The sequence below is a fragment of the Macaca fascicularis genome, chromosome 1 (genome assembly GCF_037993035.2).
Source record: "Macaca fascicularis isolate 582-1 chromosome 1, T2T-MFA8v1.1".
NCBI classification, from domain to species: Eukaryota; Metazoa; Chordata; class Mammalia; order Primates; family Cercopithecidae; genus Macaca; species Macaca fascicularis.
This window is the reverse complement of record NC_088375.1, coordinates 21,110,095-21,134,583: the sequence shown is the minus strand read 5'-3', so window position 1 is coordinate 21,134,583 and position 24,489 is coordinate 21,110,095. Positions and strand designations below refer to the sequence as shown.

General features: G+C 38.3%; 1 protein-coding gene across 1 annotated transcript in view; it reads left to right on the top strand.

Moving 5' to 3' along the window:
• Positions 1–23,562, top strand: part of LOC135972020 (uncharacterized) — a 54,616-nt gene extending 31,054 nt beyond the window's left edge. Inside the window, exon 3 of the mRNA XM_074000558.1 lies at positions 21,512–23,562. The gene's annotated coding sequence lies outside the window, so the exon portion shown is untranslated. The remainder of the gene's footprint in view (positions 1–21,511) is intronic.
• The last annotated feature ends 927 nt before the right edge of the window (positions 23,563–24,489 follow it).

Genomic DNA, 24,489 nt, shown 5'->3' with positions numbered 1-24,489 from the left:
GCCGTGTTGTAGTCCCATCTGGGCCGGGTCAAAGGGAAAGCCGCATTAATGAGGTCAGGATTTGCAGTTGGCTGGCCGTCATCTCCTGGAACCAGTTTTCTGGCCTCAACTTGGATTCTTTCCCGCTCCTCCATTGTGAACAGGATTCGGAGGAGCTGTTGACAGTCATCCCAGGTCGGCTGGTGAGTAAACATGACACTGTCTAACAACGAGGTTAGATCTTTGGGATTATCTGAGAACCGAGCATTTTGGGACTTCCAATTGTATAAATCACTGGTGGAAAAAGGCCAATACATGAGACGGGAGAGCCCGGTATCATCGAGCGATCCTATTTCTCTGAGAGGCAGGGCTACAGTGGAGTCAGGGAGTCGGGAAGCTTGGTCCCGCTGTACACGGCCTCGTGTTCCGCCGGCCGGCCCCCCCAGGTTACTTTCACTCTCGGCTGCTTCCGCTTCTCGGTTTCCCTCTACGGAAGCACCACCCTGGGGGACTGGGTCCTGTGGGATAAGGTGCTGATATGGTGGGGGAAATGTGGGTTCTAACGTTAGGGGGTCCTGGCTGTCCGGCAGCACAGGGGCCGAGGGAGCAGAGGGAGTCTTTTGTCTTGTAGGTCGCGTTACTAGGACTTTGCAGGGCTCAAGGATGAATGGAGTTATCCAGGGTGGTGGGTTTTCCACAAGATCCTGCCACACTAGAATATAAGGAATTTGATCAGGATGTCCTGACTGCCCTGGCAGGAAAATCTTAGTTTTTACCTTAGTAATAATAGAGAGACAGAAAGTTCCTTCAGAGGGCCACCCTACGCCGAAAGAGGGCCACTCCGCACGGCAGAAAGTAACTAGCTTTCCCTTCTTTAGTTCTACGCTTAAGTTACGCCCCCGAGCCTTCACATCCTTAAAATTGGTAACAAGGAGTGAGAGCGGCGTGCTCTGGTTGTTGCCCATCTTTGGACTGCTCCTACAAAGAGAAGGGGGGACGAAAATGAGTGTGAAGCAGAGGGGAGTATCCGACAGGTCCGGTCCTGGAGGGGGAAGAAAAGGTTTTATGTTTCGTTCTGGGCTTACACTTAACACTTAACAATAACGGACAGACAGTAATAACGATGAGCATTCGCGAGCGCGTGTCGGACTTCCGACCTGAGTCAGACGGGGCAACCAAGGATGGAGGCCCCCAGATGGGCACTGGGGAACGTCTCCCACCAGTCCCGAGTGGCTGCCTTCTAGCGCGTCCGCCAAGACCGTGCCACTTACAGAACAGACCAATACAGATTACAGATTACGGATTTCGCGAAATTTCAGGGAGACAGACAGAGACAAAGACAGAGACAGTGACAAAGCCGGCTTACCTACAGATTAAGATCCGTTGACTTGGGGGTCTGGTGGGCTTGGGGGAAATCCCGGACGAGCCCCCATTTGTTATGCCCAGACCGTTTATTCCCCGAGGAAGACCACCAGAGTCCAGAGTCAAAGCTAAGCAGCAAGGATCTTTATTACAGGTTCGAACCTGGAGCTCTCACTTGCTCGTGAAACGAGACGGGCAGGAGAGCTCCCCTACTGAGCTCCGAACAATGTTATATAGTCTAAGGAAAGTAGGCATAGAATCATTATACAAATTAGAGGTATGATTGGCTGGAGTTTGAACAAAGCGATTTGGCAAACTATGATTGGTTCCCGCCATTTCTGATATTTCAGTACAACCCTTGAGGCGGAAGAGCAGTTTTACACAAAGGCAGTTAATTATATTGCATCAGGTTGCACGACCAGTTTATGGCTATCTTGCTTAAACACACCTTGTGACCTGGCTATCTTACTTAAACATTCCTTGTGACCTGGCCTCAGAAAGAGAAACATGTACTTACAGAACTTACGAAACCTCTGGTACGTGCAAAGATTAGAGAGCAGAACAAGGGTGTAGCGGGTGGGGGGCGGGTACACATCTATCTTTGTGTCCTTTCATTAGCAGTCAACAATTCCCAGCTCAAAAAATTAAAAAAAGATAAAACAATACATTACCTTTATCATTATGAATGTCTTCAAAAATAATTTGTTCATTATAAATTTAGTTATGATTTAATTGTTTTGTGAAACCATTGGGAATATATTTCATTTTGTTTCTTGTTCTTGTAGAGAAGAAAAACTAATTTTCTCTGTACTCTGTAGTTCTTAACTGCAATTCCTGGTAACAAAAGACAAATCAACAAGCAGAAGTTTATTAAAATATATACTTCATGTTACATGTTACATGGGAGAAGATCCAGAGAAATGAGTTCATCTGTGCAGCAAATCTCAAAGAAAGTTTAAACTTTAGGATAAATGCCATTGTTTTTTGATACAAGAAAGAAGGATGCAGGGAAAGACCCAGCTCAGAGGAGATGACTAGGAAAAGTATCTTAAACAAAGGTAATGGGGAATCCTAATTAGGGAAAGGGAGTCAGGCTGGTGGGACCAAGGGAAAGCAAAAAGAAAAAGCAGATAAGCTATAACTCTGCCTTTCTTCGTGGTCCAGAACACATAGCTCTCCTACACAAATAACTCACAATCTTCCTGTGTCCAGCTATCACCAGACTCTGTTGATCAAAAAATGCAAGTTAGCTCACTGCAACCTTGACCCGTTATCTGTGTTGCACAAAGCCCTCTTCAGCACACAGCACAAGCACTATGCTATAAAATCACCAACAAGCCTTTGTCTCTTTGTAGTCAGCTCCTCTCTTGCTGATTTGCCCGCGGCTGTCTTACAATGTGTTTTCCTACTTTCTCTAGTAAATCTGCCTTTCTTTACCTCCAATTGTGTTGGTAAATTATTTTAACCACCCATCTGGCACCGGCCCCAGATAGTCACCATCTGCAACAGATAAGGATGATTATGCAAATTTAAGTCAATACCTTTTCCATTTTGTTTAAGAGTCATTAGTGATTTAGTGTCCTTTTCTTCCTGATGCAGGGAGAAAGACCCTTACAAATAAAGTTTTCTTTTACAGATGTAAATTTCTCTTTCTAAAAAAGTAACTTTTTAGGGCCGATTCTGTGTCTGGTATTTCTCAAAATAACTCATTCAAAATAATATGTCAAAGATTTAGGGTGACATATTCTGTTCTTCTACAGTCATATTTTGGGGTAATGTACTTTGAGCACTGCCATATTCCTGTTTAAAACTTTCCTGAGAAGTTTCACAATCCAGAAACTGAGTTGGTAGATTATCCCATGACCTAGGGCTTTTTTATGAAAACAAAAGGAAAAGGTTAATAGTTAGAATAAACTGTAACCTAGTCTTTTAGTTTGGAGTGCAGACAGTCAAGAAAGTTTCTAAATGTTTGCCTTAAAGCATCTTTTGCAGTTTGAATACCTCCAGTGATGGCTGAGTGGCCCACAGCAACAAGCATGAAGGTTGTCCATACATGAGCTGTTACGATGATTTATCTGTAGTTTATATCAAGTAGTCCAGTTTTAGCTCACAGGGCTTTAGTAAAGGGGCAGTCTTTGTTTTTTGTGATTCCATGTCAGAAAGGTGGAAGAAAATTTGAAATGTTAGTTTTAAGAGTTTTGCAAAGTCTTAGCCAAATATTAGAAGAATTCAGGGTCAGTTGAAGTTTATAGGTAGATAGCAAAACCTCAGAGACAATAAACAGGAGTAGAGTCTAATAACAGGTGTACCATAGTTTTCTACTGGAACATAATTTTTCTGTCTACAGCCACCCCTACTTCTGCCAAAGATAGTTGCAGTAAGAATAATTAGTTTACAAAATAAGTCTACTGTTGTCATGTCCTGATTATTTAAGTAAGTATAGCAAGAGTAGTGATTAACCATAAAGGCTCTTTTTAAGTTGGCTTCACTGGAACTTTAATAAGAAATCTCAGATTGGACTTTTTAAAGCATCATAAGACTAAGATGCCAACCCAAGAACTTGCCATCAGATATTGTAGCAGGATAAATTTTTTTTCCTGTCACTCCTTTTTCTGTACTCTGCCTATCTCTGTGAAAAGAGAGAGTTGATTAAAAAAAAAGATTGATATTCAGCATAATAACAGGCAGTCAATATTAGCAAGAGTAAGGGGTTTTGGTCTAATAAATACCATGTTTTAAAGAAATTAAGACTTCAAAGCCTCACTGGAAGATTCACAATATCAATCTGATGTCACCCCTCAGACTGAAGCCAGGATATTTGCTTAAAACCTTGATGCCTTTGAAGATTCCACTTCAGGATGGATTCAAGTACTTGGCATTGGGTGTGGGGATAAACAGAGGATAGAAAAAGTATAAAGAACCTTGGAAAGAGAGAGGAAGACCAGAGGGAGAGAGAACAATGTGCATGTACTCATCTGGGAACCAATATTGTGTAGTGGTTAATGCCAGCTTCTCTGACCAGGTTAAAATCAGCCACCTTGTTAAATGAGGAATATAATAGTCATAACATCAAATAATTATTTTAAGGGTATAAACTTTCCCAAGAAGTTTCACAATCCAGAAACTGAGTTGGTGGATTATCCCATGACCCAGGCCATTTTTATGAAAACAAAAGGAAAAGGTTAATAGTTAGAATAAATTATAACCTAGTTTTTTAGTTTGGAGGGCAGCCAGTCAAGAAAGCCTTAAACATCTTTTTCAGTTTGAATACCTCCCCTGCTAATAAAGATTTCTTTTATTAGCAGTGTGAGAACAGACTAATACAGTTAATTGGTACTGGTAGACTGGGGTGCTGCTATAAAGATACCCGAGAATGTGGAAGTGACTTTGGAACTAGGTAAAAGGCAGAGATTGGAAAAGTTTGGACAGCTCAGAAGAAGATAGGACAATGTGGCAAAGTTTGGAACTTCTTAAAGACTTGTTGAATCACTTTGACCAAAATGCTAATAGTGATATGGGCAATAAAGTCCAGGCTGAGGTGGTCTCAGATGAAGATTAGGAGCTTATTGGAACCTGGAGCAAAGAAGACTCTTGCTATGCTTTAGCAAAGAGTCTGGCAGTGTTTTGCCCCTGCCGTAGAGATCTGTGGAACTTTAAACTTGAAATAGATGATTTAGGGTATCTGGAGGAAGAAATTTCTAAGCAGCAAAGCATTCAAGACGTGATCTGTTTTTTTTTTCTGAAAGTGTGCAGTTATATGTGCTCACAGAGAGATGGTTTGAATTGGAACTTATGTTTAAAAGGGAAGCAGAGCATAAAGGTTTGGAAAATGTGCAGCCCAACCATGCAGTAGAAAAGAAAACCCCATTTTCTGGGGAGATATTCAAGCCTGCTGTGGCGTAAGTAGCAGAGCATAAAGGTTAGGAAAATTTGCAACCCAACCATGTAGTAGAAAAGAAAACCCCATTTTCTGGGGAGAAATTCAAGCCTGCTACGTAATCAGCAGCCAAATGTTAATAGCCAAGACAAATGGGAAAATGTCTCCAGGGCATGTCAGAGATCTTCATGGAAGCCCCTCCCATCACAGACCCAGAAGTCTAGGAGGGAAAAATGGTTTCATGGGCCAGGCCCAGAGCCCTGCTGCTCTGTGCAGTCTCAGGACTTGGTGCCCTGCATCCCAGCTGCTCCACCTCCAGTCATGACTAAAATGGGCCAAGGTACAACTTGGACCATGTTTCAGAGGGTGCCAACCCCAAACTTTGGCAGCTCCCATGTGGTGTTGGGCCTGTGGGTACGCAGAACACAAGAGCTGAGCTTTGGGAGCCTCTTCCTACATCTCAAAGGATGTATGGAAATACCTGGATGTCCTGGCAGAAGTCTGCTATGGGGGCAGAGCCCTCATGGAGAACCTCTACTAGGGCCATGCAGAAGGGAAATGTGGGGTTGGAGTCCCCACACAGAGTCCCCACTGGGGTACTGCCTAGTGGAGCTGTGAGAAGAAGGCCACCATCCTCTAGCCTCCAGAATGGTAGATCCACTGACATCTTGCCCCGTGCACCTGAAAGTACCACAGGCACTCAATGCCAGCCTGTGAAAGCAGCTGTGGGGGGTATACCCTGCAGAGCCACAGAGGCAGAGCTGTCCAAGGCCTTGAGAGACCACTCCTTGTATCACTGTGTTCTGGATGTGAGACATGGAGCCAAAGGAGATTATTTTGGAGCTTTAAGCTTTAATGAGTGCCCTGCCAGGTTTCAGACTTGAAAACAAAGTGCCTGTGACCCCTTTGTTTTGGCCAATTTTGCCCATTTGGAACAGAAACATTTACCCAATGTCTGTACCACCATTGTATCTTGGAAGTACCTAATTTGTTTTTGATTTTACAGACTTGTTAGGTGGAAGGGACTTGCCTTATCTTGATGAGACTTTGGACTTATACTTTTGGGTTAATGCTAGAATGAGTTAACACTTTGGCGGACTGTTGGGAAGGCATAATTGTGTTTTGAAATGTGAAAAGGACATGAGATTTGGGAGGGACCGGGGCAGAATGACATGGTTTGGCTCTGTGTTCCCACCCAAATCTCATCTCGAATTGTAATTCAAATTGTAATCCCTAGGTGTCAAGGAAGGAACCTGGTGGGAGGTTATTGGATCATGGGGACAGTTTCCCTTATGCTGTTCTCATGATAGTGAGTTCTCACAAGATCTGATGGTTTAAAAGTATGGCAGTTCCTCCCCTTGCTCTCTCTCCTGCCACCGTGTCAGATGTGCCTTGCTTCTCCTTCACCTTCTGGCATGATTGTAAGTTTCCTGAGGACTTCCCAGTCATGTGGAACTGTGAGTCAATTAAGCCTCTTTTATTTATAAATTACCCAGTCTTAGGTAGTACTTTATAGCAGTGTGAAAATGAACAAATACACTTTGCTTACACCATATACAAAACTCAACTCAAGATGGATTAAAGACTTAAATGTAAAACTCCAAACTATAAAAACCATAGAAGACAACCCAGGCAATACCATTCAGGACATAGACATTGGCAAAGATTTCTTGATGAAGACACCAAAAGCAATTACAACAAAGCAAAAATTGACAAATGGTATCTAATTAAACTACAGAGCTTCTGCACAGCAAAGGAAGCTATCAACAGAGTAAACAGACAACCTACATAATGGGAGAAAATTTTTGCAAACTATCCATTTGACAAAGGTCTAATACCCAGCAACCATAAGGAACTTAAACGAAGTTACCAGAAAACCAAAAAACCCCATTAAAAAGTAGGCAAAGGACATGACAAAACATCTCAAAAGAAGACATACATGTAGCTGACAAACATATGAAGAAAAGCTCAACACCATGATCATTAGAGAAATGCCAATCAAAAGCACAATGAGATACCATTTCACACCAGTCAGAATGGCTATGACTAAAAAGTCAAAAAGCAACAGATGCTGGTGAGGTTGTGGAGAAAAACGAATGCTTTTACATTGTTGTTGAGAATGTAAATTAGTTCAGCCATTGTAGAAAACAGTGTGGTGACTTTTTAAAGACTTAGAGGCATAAATACCACTTGACCCAGCAATCCCATTACTGGTATATACCCAAAGGAATATAAATCATTCTATTATAAAGACGCATGCATGTGTGTGTTCAATGCATCACTATTCACAATAGCAAAAACATGGGATCAACCTAAATGCCCATCAATGATAGACTGGATAAAGAAAATGTGGTACATATACACCATGGAATACTATGCAGCCATGAAAAGGAATGAGATCATGTCTTTTGCAAGGACGTGGATGGAGTTGGAGGCCATTATCCTTAGCAAACTAATGCAGGAACAGAAAACCAAATACTGTATGTTCTCACTTATAAATGGGAGCTAAATGATGAGAACAAATGGATATATGTTGAAGAACAATACACACTGGGGCCTGACAGAGGGTGGGGGGTAGAAGAGAGAGAAGATAAGGTAGAATAGCTAATGGATGCTCAGCTTAATACCTGGGTGATGGGATGATCTGTGCAGCAAACCACCATGGCACATGTTTACCTATGTAACAAGGTTGCACATCCGTCATATGTACCCCTGAACTTAAAAGTTGAAAATTTAAAAAAAAAATCATTTCTATTTGGGCTTGAAAAGTAATTATATTGGCACATCCATGCCTTTTATCCCAACAGGTTCTTCCTACCCACTGCACAAACAAAATCAATTGCCACAGAGACCATGTCATTGCAGTGAAGAAAAATTTAATTAACACAAGGCTGGCCACACCACTCAGGAAATGGAGTTATTACTCAAATCAGTCTCCTCAAAGACTTGGAGAGTTTTTCAAAGACAGTTTGGTGAGCAAGTGGCTAGGCTATGGGGAGTGCTGATTGGTTGGGTCAGAGATGAAATCATAGGGAGTCTAAGCTGGCCTCTTTCACTGAGCCACTTCTGGGTGGGGCCACAGGAGTTGTTGGTGCATCCAGATGGAGCTATCGGTTGTCAGACATGCAAAAAACCTGCAGTGCTATCTCAAAAGACCAACCTTAGGTTATGCAATAGTGATCTTACCTGCCGAAGTAATTGGGGAAGTTGCATATCTTGTGACCTCTAGAATCATGGCTGGCTATCATTTATATCTACGCATTAGCAGAATTCTGGCTCCTCTATCTTCCTAGCCTGGTGGTCTGTCATTAACTTCACAAAGGTGGTTGAGTTTGGGGTAAGTACTATTACCACTTAAACTGTAAACTAAATGTCTCCCAAAGTTAGCTTGCCATAGACCCGAAATACTAAGGGCAGCTTGAAGGGTAAAGGCATGATGGGGGTTGGCTAGATTAGATCCCCCTCGGCCATAATTTTCTCACTTATAAATTTTGCAAAGGCAAAAATTCACAACACATTAAATAAAATAAGGAAACTTCATTAGAGATTTGACATAAAGTAGCATAGAGATTTTATGATTCTACAGAGAACCTTTTTTTGGTTTTGTTTTTATAAGTGGGCTTATTTATCTTTCTCAGAATGGATGCCCTGAAATGATGAAACTGTCTGCAGTACTGGGAATTCACATGATATAAACAAAATCTTTTGATTCAGTTAATTAAACCAGTGAAGTCTATGTAGTAGGAGAACAGTTTGACTGAACTGTTCTGTTATTTTAAATTATTAAACTCCTGTGGTTGGCATTTACAAATAATGTTGGCCTTTTTCTCTCTAATGCTAAATCCAAGGAATTTACTTCAAATAATATTTCTTATTATAACCACCAAGTTTAGGATTGTGTTATAAATAAAATACTTTAGATTGGTTGATCTCATATAATATCAAATGTATCCTCTATTTAGTGAAGATATGAAAGAGGAATCAAGAGAAGCACGTTTTCTGATATTTGAAATCCAGTCTTTTTTCTTCTAACTATGGAAGCCCTAAAGTGTGAGATCTTTGAAATATTCATCTTTTTTTTTTTTTTATGAGCTGCAGGTGTCTTCTGGATAAGATAGCTAAATATGGACTGCTTGCCATGAGAGAGAAAATGTGATATTAATGTGGGGTTTATTTTGAGAGAATAAACCCCTGCTGGCAACAAATAAAGGCATAATTGGATTATTCTAAAGAAACTTCTCTATAAACACACTGAGATGACTTAGTAAACAATGAAGAAATGTTATGCAATAGTTTTGGCGAGAATTATACAGAAAGCAATAATGGTCAAATATTGTTTGTAAGATTAAATATTGAAGAGTTGTCATTTGTGTGGGGTAATACCCAAGGTTTGTTGCCTCACACCAAGGATATCGAGGACGTGGACACAAACAAGGAGTGAGTTTAAGAGCGGAGGATTAATAGGCAAAAGAAATGAGAAAAGCTCTCTCTCCTGCAGAGAGAGAGGGGCTCCCAGCTGTGTCTTGCTCTTCTGTGGTGAAATGCATGGGGTTTTATTGAGAAGCTTGAGGAGCTGGTGTCTGATTTACATAGGGCATGAGAGATTGGTCAGACCTGGTGTGCTGTCTGCATAGCGTACAAAGAAGCTGGCCATCCCACCCTAATCTTTTATTGTGAAGATGGGGGTCTCATGTTGCCTGCTTTTTTTTTACTGCACATGTGGCAACAAAGAAAAGGGAAGAGGGGACCTCCATGCTGAATATACCTGGCTTCCAGGTATCCCTTTTCTATTGGCATAGCTGCCAGCATTTACCTATGCAAGCTTTTAGCTTGCTTACCTATGCTTGCAGCTTGATTTCTCAGGCTGCTTTTTGCTGGAAAAGAAATAATTTGGGGGCTGCTTTTTATAAAATGGAAACCTTACCGAGGACTCTCTTACCCTCAGTATCTGCCTAAATAATTTCTAGCTCCTGTATCAATGTGAAATGGCTTATATTTGCACTGAGCTAGAAGATAATGAAATTATATAATCAGAATTTTATATCAGGAAGGGACCTAAAAGATAAATTAACCCAAACATAGCATTTTAACTATAAAATATAAGATTCCGAAAGATTGACTTTTTCAAAGTCAGATTAGTTTGGGTCATGGTCAATATCACAATTCAGTTTAATGGAACAGAAATATATTGAGCACTTACTATGTGACAGGTTCTTAGAAATTCAGGGAACAAATATATTTAAAAAGGTGAATCCTACCTTTGATCTTACTGTCTCATTAGAGAACTATTCCTTACATGTGTTCTCTAGATTTGAAAACTTAGTATGGTATTATAGTACGATGATAAGAGTATACAAAGTATCTGATTTGCTGTTTCTGAAAAGCCTTTCTGGAGGAGATGGCACATGAGTTGGACACACCAAGAAGGGTAGGAAAGGCATTCCAGAGAAAGATAACTGCAGGAGCAAAGGTGTAGCGGTATTGTGTATATATGAACAAACAAGCAGAAAAGGGTGGAGGCAGGAAGTGGCAAGAGCTTTGCTAGGTAGGAACTAAGTCTTATAGGGCAACATTGACAGGCACTTGGGTTTTATTCTATAGAACAGTAATATATGACATTCAAAGGATTTCAAAACTGAGAATATAAATGTGAATTTATTTGATATTCTGGTTGCAATATGGAGAAAAAGCGACTGCTTAGGAAGTAACTAGAGTAGCCCAGGAAAGAGGTGATGAGGCCATGATCTAGAACAGTGGTCATACTGGAATATGCTAACATAAAAATGCCAAGGAGGGGAAGATTCAAGAAAGATGAGAATTGTCAGAGTTGAGGAGTCTGTTATTACTTTTAGATTTCTAATTGAGTGGCTGTATAGATGGTGTTGCCTAAGTATTGGAGCAAAATAGATTTGCATTTGTAATAAAACAATAAATTTCATTTGAACACAGTGAGTTTGAGGTGCCTGTGTGGCATCCAAGTTGATATGTGCGGAAGGACATGTGAGGCTAAAGTTCATGATAGAGTCAGACTAGGGCGATATATGTGGGAGTCAGCAACTTAGTTGAAATGATGAGAGTGAATGAGATCACTAAAAGATTATATAAATAATGAAGCCTATTGGCCCTGCTAAAAGCCTGCAAAACGCACACAAACACATACTTACTGAGAAATGATCAGAGAGGAAAAAAAGAATCAATCGAGCATTTGTATATATGCTGAAGAGAGAATTCAATTTCAAGAAGTGAGTGGTTAACATCAAATGCTTCAGGGAGATTCAAAAAGATTTTGAAAATCATAGTTGGATTTGATCATAGGGGCATGTTTGGTAATCTTTGCAGAACCATGTGCTGCACATCACGTTGCACAGTGGAACAATAGATGACTGGCAGTGACTCCCAATCCAGAGCTCTTTCCAGTGTACCACATTGTCAAAACTTTATCTTAAGCTCTTTCCTCTCTACTCTCTGCCAACTACCTGAAGTCCATTTGCAGATTATTATGTCTTTTTGTTTAAATACAATAGAGAATTATTGAATGTAACTTCAGAGCTTTGTGTTCAGTGCTTTTTTGGATCTAAATTTGTAGGTTCTACAGTATCCATTACCTGAAAAAAAAAAAAAGTGAAAAGTACCAAGGTCAAGAAAGACCTTATAAAAACTGTAGTGTGCTTTTAAATTTAATTTCTAGAAAAAAATTAATATGTTTTCTGGCTGTATGTTTTACAATATGTTCAACTATCAAGATTATTAGAAATATTAAAAATCACTTTTGGGACTTCCAAGTTACAATGACAGACTAAAGGCCTCCCTTCAGGGAATGCAGTGCAAATTACAACTAAATTGTGGCATAACTGAAGAAAAGTCTGTGAGGAAACCTTAAAATATAAAGGCAATCCACTCAATGCTGGAACATTAGGACAAATTAATGAGAAAGCTGTGGTGAAATGTAATAAAGTTCATGGAAAGTGGCTGCCCAAATAGGACACCACCAGCAGAATTACGTAAAGATGTAAATAGGTTGAATGAATATTCTGTTAATTTAGGTAGTATTGGAGGAGTCATATTAAAGACAAACATAATGTCTTACCCATTCAGAAAGCATATGGAAGAAATTTGGCAGGTGGACCTTTGGCCCAAAAGGACTAATAAGTTTATCTCAGAAACTTCATGCTTTTAGCCACCAGTTGCAACATACAATCAAATGGCATGGGCCAAGCAAGTCCATTGCACAGGCTGAGAGTGGGTAATGATTATTTCAGACATCTGCCAGTGTATAAATTTACTTAGGAAATGAATGGCATGGTCCTGAAAGCTCATGGTGATTCTTTAATGAACCAGTGAGAGCCAGGAGTGTGAATGCGTGAAGGAGCATGAGTAGCAGGGGTAGGGGAATAGGTGAAGTCCTGGGAGTATGTCTATAAAGCCCAGTGTCCAGATAAAGGCTATAAGGAGAATAAGGCTCAAAGGGGAACTGTTCTGCTATTTTCTTTGTCCTAGCATTCTACAAAGAGAAACTGTCTAGTGTTGAGGCAGAGTAAAGGTAAGAAGGGAAACACAAACAATTTTGCAGTTGTTGACCAAAAATCAGAAAATTTATCCATAGGAAAACTTTGGAATACATAGTTTCAGTATGAACAATATTACTAATTTTTTACTTATTGCACAGGAAATAAATGAAAACTGAGAGATATGATCCGAGAGCAGAGGAACAATGAAGATCTTGTGAAAAAGTGTTTTGAAATAGTACCTACATTTAAGCTTTTATCTTCCCCAGATTGACCCCACTTCACACACTTTGCTTTCACAAAATGCATTTCCTGTTCAAAGATAAGCTATAAACAGCACAGGGAATATGTATAATTACTATGAAGAAAGGAATGAAAGTAAAGGATAGAATAACATTATCCCCTCTCAAAGGAACAAAAACTTAAAAAAAAATTTTTTTCTAAATGTACCAAAGAATTTGCATATGGTACTGCAAATATGAACTAAAAATAAGAAATTAAAAACAATGAGTATTGAGCTGGCAGAGATTACAGAAAAAATGGAAGATAAAGGTAAAACATTACCAAAAAGGAAAGTAAGAAGCATCAAAAAGTATCCAAATTATTTTTGAAAATATGATAATTGATAAAAAGAGTATGCTTGATAAAATACTATAAAACAAAACAAGAAACAGTAAAAGGAAAATGAGATTAGGGAGATAATCATTTTATAAAATAGACAAATGACATCAAATATAAATAATAAAAAGATAAAACAGGAAAAAATAATGAGAGACTTTACATATACATGTATACTGTATATTATATGTGCATAAATTAATTTACCTATGTAATTAAATGATATTTACATATATGTGTGTGATCATCCTCAGTATCTGTGGGAGATTGATTCCAGGACTCTCCCTACTCCCCACTCCCTGTGGATACTAAAATCTACTAATGCTCAAGTCCCTTATGTAAAATGGCAGTATTTACACATAACCTATGCACATCTTCTTATATATTTTAAATCACCTCTAGATTACTTATAACATCTAATACAATGTAAATGCTGTCTAAATAATTATTGTACTGGTTTTTTATTTGCATTATTTTGTCATTGTTTTATTGGGTTTTTGTTTTTTCCAAATATTTTTGATCCATGGTTGGTTGAATCTCCAGATGCAGAACGCGTGGATATGGAGGGCTGACTGTATATATATATATATAGAGAGAGAGAGAGAGAGTGGAGTGTGTGTGTGTGTATGTGTGTGTGCGTGCGCGCGCATGCATGTGTGTGTGCATAAATACTTGTATGAGTCTGTTCTCACACTGCTATAAAGACATACCTGAGGCTGGGTAATTTATTAAGAAAAGAGATCTAATTGGCTCATGGTTCTGTGGGCTGTACAGGATTCCTCTTCTGGGAGGCCTCGGGAAACTTACCCATAGCAAAGGCAAATGGGAAGCAGGCACGGTCTTCACATGGCCTGAGAAGGAGAAGGTGCTACAAACTTTCAAACAACCAGATTCCTTGAGAACTCTATCAAGAGAACAGCAAGGGTGAAGTTTGCCCCCATGATTCAGTCACCTCTCACCATGCCCCTCCTCCAACACTGGAAATTGAAATTCGACATGAGATTTGTGTGGGGACACAGAGCTAAACCATATATATATATATATATATATATATGTATGTATGTATGTATTTTGTTGTTGTTGGTTTTTGTTTTGGTTTTGAGACACAGTCTTGCTCTGTCGCCCAGACTGGAGTGCAATGGTGCGATCTCCGCTAACTGCAGCCTCCGCCTCCAGGGTTCAAACAATGCCTCAGCCTCCTGAGTAGGTGGCATTACAGGTGCCTGCTACCACACCCAGCTAATTTTTGTATTTTTAGTAGAGATAGGGTTTCACCGTGTTGGCCAGGCTGGTTTCGAATTCCTGACCTCTAGTGGTCCACCTGTCTTGGCCTCCCAAAGTGCTGGGATTACAGGCACGAGCCACTGTGCCCAGCCCATGTCAGTACTTTAAAGGGGATTGTCCTTGGCAACTTGTCCAAGGAAAAGTTAATACAGAATAATTTGCTGATATGGTTTGGTGGTGACCCCACCCAAATCTCATCTTGAATTGTAATTCTCATAATTCCCACATGTTGTGGGAGGGACCCAGTGGGAGATGATTGAATTACGAGGGCGGTTTCCTCCATACTGTTCTTATGGTAGTGAATACGTCTCATGAGCTCTGGTGGTTTTATAAGGGGTTTCCCCTTTCACTTGGCTCTCATTCTTTCTTGCCTGCTACCATGACTGTGAGGCCTCCTCAGGCATGTGGAACTGTGAGTCCATTAAACCTCTTTTTCTTTGTAAATTACCCAGTCTTGGGTATGTCTTTATCAGCAGCATAAAAACTGACTAATATTGTTACCATGGGACATATCCTAGTGAAATAACTTGAACTTGAAAGAAATAATGAAACAGGGAGGGGAAGAGGGGGAGGGAGGGGAGAAGAGAGGGAGGGACAAAGAGAGGGAGCTGGAGAGGGTAAGAGTAAAGGAAAGAGGGAGGACAGATTCTCTTGGAGATACATGATGTCTTGCCCATCCAGAAGACATAGATTGCCTGCAAAGTAGAAACAAAAGTTACCTACAAAGCAAAAAAATAGGGTTGGCCCCAGGATTCTCTAAAGCTCTATTCACTATGAGAACATAGTAGCAGTCCATAAAGGATCTGAGAGAAAGAAACCAAGACTTAAGAATGTTATATGCATTCATGAATTTTATATCCCGGTAATCTCAATGGAAAAGATATGCTCACAGTAAGAAGAAAAAGACATTTAAATAGTGTCTGCACTGTGAAACTGAAACAACAAACATTTAAAATGCACATCTAAATAAACAAGTAATTGAACAGTATCTTAAGACTTAGAGTAAGTGACACTGTAGCCATGAGCATTAATAGATAACTATGAAAAATAATCAAATAGGGACTTTATGAATGAGGCATATGGTTGCTGAATGATAACAAGAGATGGGCTAACAAATCTAATGGGCACGGTTGGCGAATAAACTGGTAAGTGAAATGTTGGGCCAAGGATTTCACTTATTATGCAATAACAAAAGAGTTATAGGCCAGATTCTCTTAAAACAGGGATTCAGGCTACTATTTAATCATAAAGAAAAAGATCCAAAATACACTGTGACATTTTTTAAGCCCATTGCAGAATGCTATCTGTATTAATTTTGTATTGCTACATAACAAGTGACTATAAACTTAGTAACTTAACTAACACATGTTTATGATCTCATAGTTTCTGTTGGTCAGGAGTCTGGATATGGCTTAAGTGAATTTTCTGTTTAGGGTCTCAAGACTGCACTCAAGGTGTTGGCCAGGCTGCATTCTCATCTGAAAGCTTGCCTGGAAAAAGAATACCTCCAAATACACTCGTTATTGGCAGAGTTTCATCTCCTTGCAGTTATGGAACATAAGGCTTTGGCTTCTTATTACCTCTTAGCTGGAGGCTGCCCTCAGCTCCTAAAGGCTGTTTTCAGTTCCTTGCAATGTTGAGTTTTCACAACATGGCAGCTTAATTTATCAAGCCTCTAGATGAATTAGGAGAGTCAAGGAGTCTCTAGAGTGAGTCTGCTAGAAGATCAAGTCTTAAATAACGTAATGTAATTATGAGAGTGACATCCCATCACCATTGCCATATCTTATTGTTTAGAAGCAAGTCATTGGATTCTACATACACTCACGGAGTGGAAATTTCATGGAGGTATGAAATCAGGATACAGTAATGATAGGGGAGACATCTTAGAGGCTGCCCATCACAGAATCTGTACTATTATCATGATCATATATAAAAAGATAATTATTATTCCATTTTAAGTGACAAATAATTGTACATAGTCATGGGATATAGAGTGGTATTTTGATACATGTTTACAATGTGTAATGATCAAATCAGGATAATTAGTATATTTATCACCTTGAATATTTATCATTTCTTTGTGTTGTGAACATTCAAAATCCTGTCTTCTAGGATTTTTAACACATACACTAAATTATTGTTAATAATATTCTCCCTACAGCGTTACAGAACACTAAAACTTATTCCTCCCATTTAGCTATAACTTTGTAGCCATTAACCAACCTCCCTGTTTCCTTTCACCCCGTTATCCTTCCCAGGCTCTAATAACCACAATTCTATTCTCTAGTTCTATCTCATTTTTTAAATTGCAACATATGAGTGAAAACGTGGCATTTGTCTTTCTCTGCCTGGCTTATTTCACTTAATGTACTCCAGTCTCATCCATGTTGCCATGAATGACAGGATTTCATTTTTTATAGCTGAATAGTATTCCGTTATGTATATATACCACATTTTCTTTATCAGTTCATCTGTAGATGGTCATTTAGGTTGGTTCCATATCTTGTCTATTGTCAATTGTGCTGCGATAAACATGGGGGTGCAGGTATCTCTTTGATATACTAATTACCTTTCCTTTGGATATGTACCCAGTAGTCTAGTAGTAGGATTCTTGGAAAATATAATAGTTCGATTTTTATTTATTTATCTGTTTATTTATTTAGGGACAGGTGTGTCACATTCTGACCCCAGGCTAGAGTGCAGTGGCACCATCATAACTCACTGTAGCTTTGAACTCTTGGGCTCAAGTGATTTTCCCACCTCGGACTCCTGAGTAGCTGAGACTGCAGGCAAGTGCAAACATGCCAGGCTAATTTTTTTTAAATGTTTTTGTAGAGACAGGATCTCACTTAGCCTTTACTTGTCTTGAACTTCTGGCTTCAAGCAATCCTCCTGCCTCAGCCTCCCAAAGTGCTGGGATTACAGTCATGAGCCACCACATCTGGCATATTTTTGTTTTTTGATGATAGTTATCCTACCTGGAGGGAGATGATATCTCACTGTGGTTTGAATTTCCTGGTGATTAGTAATGTTGAACATTTTAAAATATACTTGTTGATCATTTATATGTCTTCTTTTGAGAAATGTTTATTCAGATCTTTTTCCATTTTAAAATCAGATTTTTGTTTGTTTGTTTGCTGTTCAGTTTTTTGTATATTCTGGATATTGATAATCTCTTGTCAAATGAATAGTTTGCAAATATTTTCTCCCATTCTACAAGTTGTCTCTTCATGCCATAGATTGCTTTCTTTGCTGTACAGAGCTTTATAGTGTGATATAGTCCTATATGTCTATTTGTGTGTGTGTGTGTGTGTGTGTGTGTGTGTGTGTGTGTGTGTGTGCTTCTGAAGTCTCACCCATAAAATCTTTGCCTACAACAATATTCTAAAGCATTTTCCTTTTGTTTTCTTCTGGTAGTTTTATAGTTTCAGGTCTTATCTTTAATTCTTTAATTCACCCTGAGTTGATTTTTGTATACGGTTAGAAATAGGGGTCTAGTTTCATTCTTATACATGTGGATATCCAGCTTTCCCAGCATGATTTATTGAAGACACTGTCCTTTTCCCAATGTATGTCAATGATACCTTTGTCCAAAATGAGGTGACTCTACAAACATGGATTTATTTAGGGGTTCTCCATGCTGTTCCATTAGTCAGTGTATCTTTTTTTATACTAATGCCATGATCTTTTGGTTACTATAGTTCTTGATATGGTTTGGATGTGTGTCCCCTGCAAATCTCATGTTGAAACATGATCCCCAATGTTGGAGGTGGGATCTAGTGTGAGGTGTTGACTCATGGGGATGGATTCCTCATGAATGGCTTAGTGCCATCCCTTTTGTGATGGGTGAGTTCTTGCTGTTAGTTTACATGACAGCAGGTTGTTTAAAGGAGCCTAGCTGGCCCCCTCTTTTCTCTTGCTCCTGCTCTTGCTATGTGATATGCAGCTCCTTGTTTGCCTTGTACCATGCTTGTAAGTTTCCTGAGGTTCTCACCAGAAGCAGATGCTAGCACCATGCTTCCTGTACAGCCTGCAGAACCATGAGTCAAAATAAACCTTTTTTTCTTTATAAATTACCCAATGTATTAGTACATTTTCATGCTGCTGATAAAGACATACCTGAGACTGGGCAATTTACAAAAGAAAGAGATTTATTGGACTTACAGTTCCACATGGCTGGGGAGGCCTCACAATCATGTCGGAAGGCAAGGAGGAGTAAGTCACATCTTACATGGATGACAGCAGGCAAAGAGAAGGCTTGTGCAGAGAAACTCCCATTTTTCAAACCATCGGATCTCATGAGACCCATTCACTATTCCAAGGACAGCACAGGAAAGACCCGCCCCCATGATTCAATCATTTCCTACCTGCTCCCTCCCACAACACATCGGAATGCGAGCTACAGGATTAGATTTGGGTGAGGATGCAGAGCCAAACTATATCACCCATTTTTAGGTATTTCTTTATACTAATGCAAATGTACTAACACAGTTTTGTAGTATACTTTAAAGTCAGATAGTATGATGCCTCCAGTTTTGTTCTTTTTGTTCAATATTGCTTTGGCTATTCAGGCTCTGTTTTGGTTCTATATAAATTTTAGGATTTTTTTTTACTTTTGTGAAGAATGCATTGACTCTCTAGATTACTTTGGGCAGGAACTGCACTGAATCTGTAGATTGCTTTGGTAGTATGATCATCTTAACAATGTTGATTCTTCTAGTCCATGATCATGGGAAATTTTTTTTTCACTTTTTTTGTGCTCTTAATTTATTTCCTCAGTGTTTCACAGTTTTTGTTGTAGAGATCTTTCACCTCTTTAGTTAAGTCTATTTCTTGGTATTTTTTAAAGCTATTACTAATGAGATTCCCTTTTTGATTTCTATAGCTAATTTTTTAGAGTTTTTAACATGAAAAGGTATTGAATTTTATGAAATGCTTTTTTATATATATATTAAGATGATTATGTGGGTTTTGGCCTTCATCCTGTTGATGTGATTTATCATATTTATTGAATTGCATACATTGAAACATCCTTGCATTCATGGGATATATTCCACTTGGTCCTGATGTATTATTTTTTTGATGTTATTGGGTTTTGTTTGCTAGTAATTTATTGAGGATTTTTACAGCTATGTTCCTCAGGAATATTGGCTTGTAGGCTTTTTTTTTTTTTTTTTTTTTTGTGCCTGTCTGGTTTTGGTATTAGGATAATGCTGGCCTCCTAAAATGATTTAGGAATAATTCTCTCCTTTTCAATTTTTGGGAATAATTTGAGAAGAATTGATATTAGTTCTTCTTTAAAAGTTTGGTAGAATTCATCAGTAAAGCCATCTAGTCTTGGACTTTTGCAGGGAGAAGGGAAATTTTTTATTACTGATTCAACCTTGTTATTCATTATTGTTCTGTTCAGAATTTCTATTTCTACCAGGCTCATTCTTGGTAGGTTATATGTATCCAGGAATTTATCTATTTTTTTTTCTAGGTTTTCTTATTTGTTGGTGTGGTTTTTCATAATACTCTCTAATGATCCTTTGTATTTCTCTGGTATCAAGTTATAATCCCTCCTTTTTCATTTCTGATTTTATTTGTGTCTTCTCTTTCCTTTCTCAGTCAAGCTAATGGTTTGTCAATTTTCTTTATCTTATCAAAATCCAGATTTTCATTTTGTTTATCATTTGTGTTGTGTTTTAAAGTCCCTGTTTTGTTTAGCTCTGCTCTGAACTTACTATTTCTTTTCTTCTACAAATTTTGGGGTTGGCTCCTGCTTGCTTTTCTAATTTCTTGAGGTGCCTTGTTTATTTGAAATCTTTCAGTTTTTTTGATGTAGTTGTTTAGTGCTATAAACTTTCCTCTTAGTACTGCTTTTGCTATGTCCCATAGGTTTTGATATGTGTGCTTTTATTTTCATTTGTTTCAATACATTTTTTAAATTTTCTTTTTAATCTCTTAATTGACTCAATTGTTGTTCAGGAGCATTTTTTTTTATGTTTCTATTATTTGCACAGTTTCCAGAGTTCCTCTTTTTATTGACTTCTAGTTTTATTCCATTGTGATCCAAGAAGATATTTGATATTATTTCAGTTTTTTATATTTGTTAATATTTGTTTGGTGACCTAACATGGTCTTTCCCGTAGAATGTTCCATGTGATGATGAGAAAGATGTGTATTCTGCAACTGTTGGATGAAGAGTTCTATAAATGTCTACTAAATTTATTTGGTCTATAGTAGACTTTAATGTTTCTTTGTTGATCTTCTGTCTAGATCATCTGTCAAATGCTGAAAGTGGGCTGTTGAAGTCCCCAATTATTGTTGTATTAGGGTCTAGGTCTGTCTTTAGCTCTAATAATATTTGCTTTATATCTCTGGATGCAGGTATTTACAATGTTATAGCCTCTTGCTGAATTACTCCCTTTATTATTATATAGTGACCTTCTTTGTCCCTTTTAACCTGAAGTTTATTTTATCTGGTATAAGTATGGCCACTGCTGGGTGTTTTGGGTTTACATTTGCATGCCATGTTTTTTTCTATTTCTTCACTTTCAGTCTATGTGCATATTTACAAGAGAAGTGAGTTTCTTGTAGGCAGCATATATTTGAGTTTTGTTTTTTAATTCACTTAGCCAGACTATCTTTTAATTGGAGAATTTAAACCACTTACATTCCAGGTTGTTATTGATAGGTGAGGACTTACTCCTATCACTTTATTAACTTGTGTCTAATTGATTTATTTCTTATTCCTTTCTTACTCTCTAATTTTTTGTCTTTGTGATTTGGTAGTGATAACATTTGATTTTTTACCCTCCTTTCATTTGTGTATCTGCTTTACTAGTGAGTTAATACTTTTGTGTTTTCATGATAATAGAGATCATTCTTTTATTTTCAGGTCCTGAAAATGATCTTCCTTGAGCATTTTTCGTGGCCAGTCTAATGATGAATGTTCTCGGTTTTTACTTGTCTGAGAAAGATTGTATTTCTCCATTTTTGAAGGATAGATTTGTTGGGTATAGTATTTTTTTCCAGCAGTTTTCTCTTTCAGCACTTTTCACAGCCTGTAAGGTGAGAAATCTGTTAGTTTGATAGAGATCCCCTTATATGTAACTTAATGTTTTTCTCTTGCTGTTTTTAGAATTTTATCTTTGTCTTTGACTTTTGACTATAATGTGCCTCAGACAGGACCTTTTTGGATTTAATCTATTTGGGAATTTTTAAGCTTCCTGTATGTGGATGTCTATATTTTTTGCAAGACTCAGAAAATTTTCTGCTATTATTTTATTAAATGGGTTTTCTATGTCCTTTTCCATCTCTTTTTCTGAAATTTTAAACATTTGCATGTTTTTTTGCAAATGTTTAAAATTTCAGAATGTAGGCTTTCTCTATTATTTTTGTTTTTTTCTTTTTGTCTGGGTTATTTCAAAAGACCTCTCTTCAAGTTTAGAAATTCTTTCTATTGCTTGATCTAGTCTATTGTTGAAGCTCTCAATTATATTTTTAATTTCATTTATTGAATTTTTCAGTTCCAGGATTTCTGATTGGTTTTTTAGTGATATCTATCTTTTCATTGAATTCTCATTTGGATCATGAATTGTTTCCTTGATTTCTTTGAATTATCCATTTGTGTTCCTCTCATGTTGGACCCCTGTTGATTCTAATAGGGATGGCACCATGTCAGAGAGGCCAAAGAAGAGACCCAGAGACAACAAATGAGACACAAGACTTACTAAGTTGGACTTTATTGAAGGTGCAGTGGTTATGGGCTTGGCAGAAGAACCATTACCATTTGTAAAAATCATCCAGTTTATGTAGCATTTTCACTTAGCTTTCTTCACCCTGCAACACCCATTTAACCCAAAACAAAAGGCCTTAATCCTCTGTATGTCCTACATTTTAAAGGATGAGCCAGGGGTTTAGTTGTCATTCATTGTGTGAACCAAAAAGTATCTGACACAAGTATCAATCAATTTAGAAAGTTTATTTTGGCAAGGTTAAGGATGCACTTGTGACACAGCCTTCAGGAGGTCCTGACATGTGCCTAAGGTGGTTGGGGCACTGCTTGCTTTTATGCGTTTTAGAGAGACATAATGCATCAGTCAATACATGTAAAATGTACATTGGTTTTATCTGGAAGGGTGGGACAATTCCAAGCAGGAGGTTCCAGGTCATAGATAGATTTAAAGATTTTCTGATTGGCAATTGGTTGAAAGAGTTAAGTTATTATCTAAAGACCTGGAATCAATAGAAAGGAATGTCTGGATTAAGGTAAGCAGTTATGGAGACCAAAGAGACCAAAGTTTATCATGCAGATGAAGCCTCCTGGTAGCAGACTTCAGAGAGAATAGATTGTAAATGTTTCTTATCAGACTAAAGGTCTTCGTTGATGTTAATCCTGGTCAGCTTTTTCTGAATTCCAAAAGGGAGCAGGATATAATGAAGCATGTCTGACTCCAATTCCTGTCATGACCTGTGTGTACTAGTTTCTTAGGTTAATTTTGGAATGCCCTTGGCCGAGAGGAGGGGTAGGTTCAAAAAGCTGGAATTTTATTCTTGGTTTACAGTCTTCCCCTTCTGGCCAAGATTTGCCAGAGTCAACATTAATGGCCACCACATTTTTATTTTGTCCCATAGCATTGCCAGGGTGGCATAGCTGCTGGCTTCAGGTTCATCTTGTCCCTTGTTGGGATGCTTATGGCCAAGAGACTTAGAGTCAAAAGATAGCCAATTTAAATGTTCTAGGTCAGACAGGAATGGACATGGACAGCCATTCATTAACCTTTAAAAATGTGTAAGTAATATAAAAACCAACAAACAAAAGTCAAAGCAAAGCTACAAAATTGACTTATCTTTAACTTCTATTTGTTGAGCTACTATAATCTTGGTTTTAGTTACAGACTTATAGCAATTAGATATGCAAACATAAACATCATTATGAAAAAAAATTTTTAATATATATTTATCTGCACAACTCATAACTGGGAGTATTATACCCAGTAAGTATTGTCATGAGTATCTTTATCCTCTCAGTAATTATTTTTTTTAATCCTACAGGAAGGAGGAAATTATTTATGGCTGAGATGGATAAAAATGTGCCTCATAGCCAGGTGTGGTGGCTCACACCTGTAATCCCAGCACTTTGGGAGGCCTAGGCAGGTGGATCACCTGAGGTTGGGAGTTTGAGACCAGCATGACCAACATGGAGAAACCCTGTCTTTACTAAAAATACAAAATTAGCCAGGCATAGTGGCACATGCCTGTAGTCCCAGCTACTCTGGAGGCTGAGGTAAGAGAATCACTTGAACCTGGGAGGTGGAGGTTGCAGTGAGCCAAGATTGTGCCATTGCACTCCAGCCTGGACAACAAGAGTGAAACTCCAAAAAAGAATGTACCACATAATAATGCAGGAGGTAGACTCTTATTTTACCAGCTATTTAGGCATCTGTGTACCCATTCTTGATTTAGAGGATTTGGAGGCTCTGAAGGGCCTGAACTAATTCTATCCCTCAGAACCAGCCCTTACAATTTCCATACATATGGTTTGAAAATTGTACTTATTTCTTTCCTTACTTCCTTTCTTCCTCCCTCCCTTACTTATTATATATCCTGAGCATCTATTTTCTTTAAAGTAATCTTTATTCAAATTAGCCCTATTTCTGCCATGATGTAGTGAGAAGATTAACATCCTCTCCTGAAAAAGCAATTATAAAGCTAAAAAGAAATGTAAAAAAATAACCATTTCAGTTCTCTGGAAGTAACCCAAGTTTCCAATAAACTGAATAACATTTAGTCTTGACATTTATTCTTGAAAATTACTATATCAGCTTTGTTGGCATAGTAATTCAACCAGAGTAGGACAGGCTGTGAAAATCA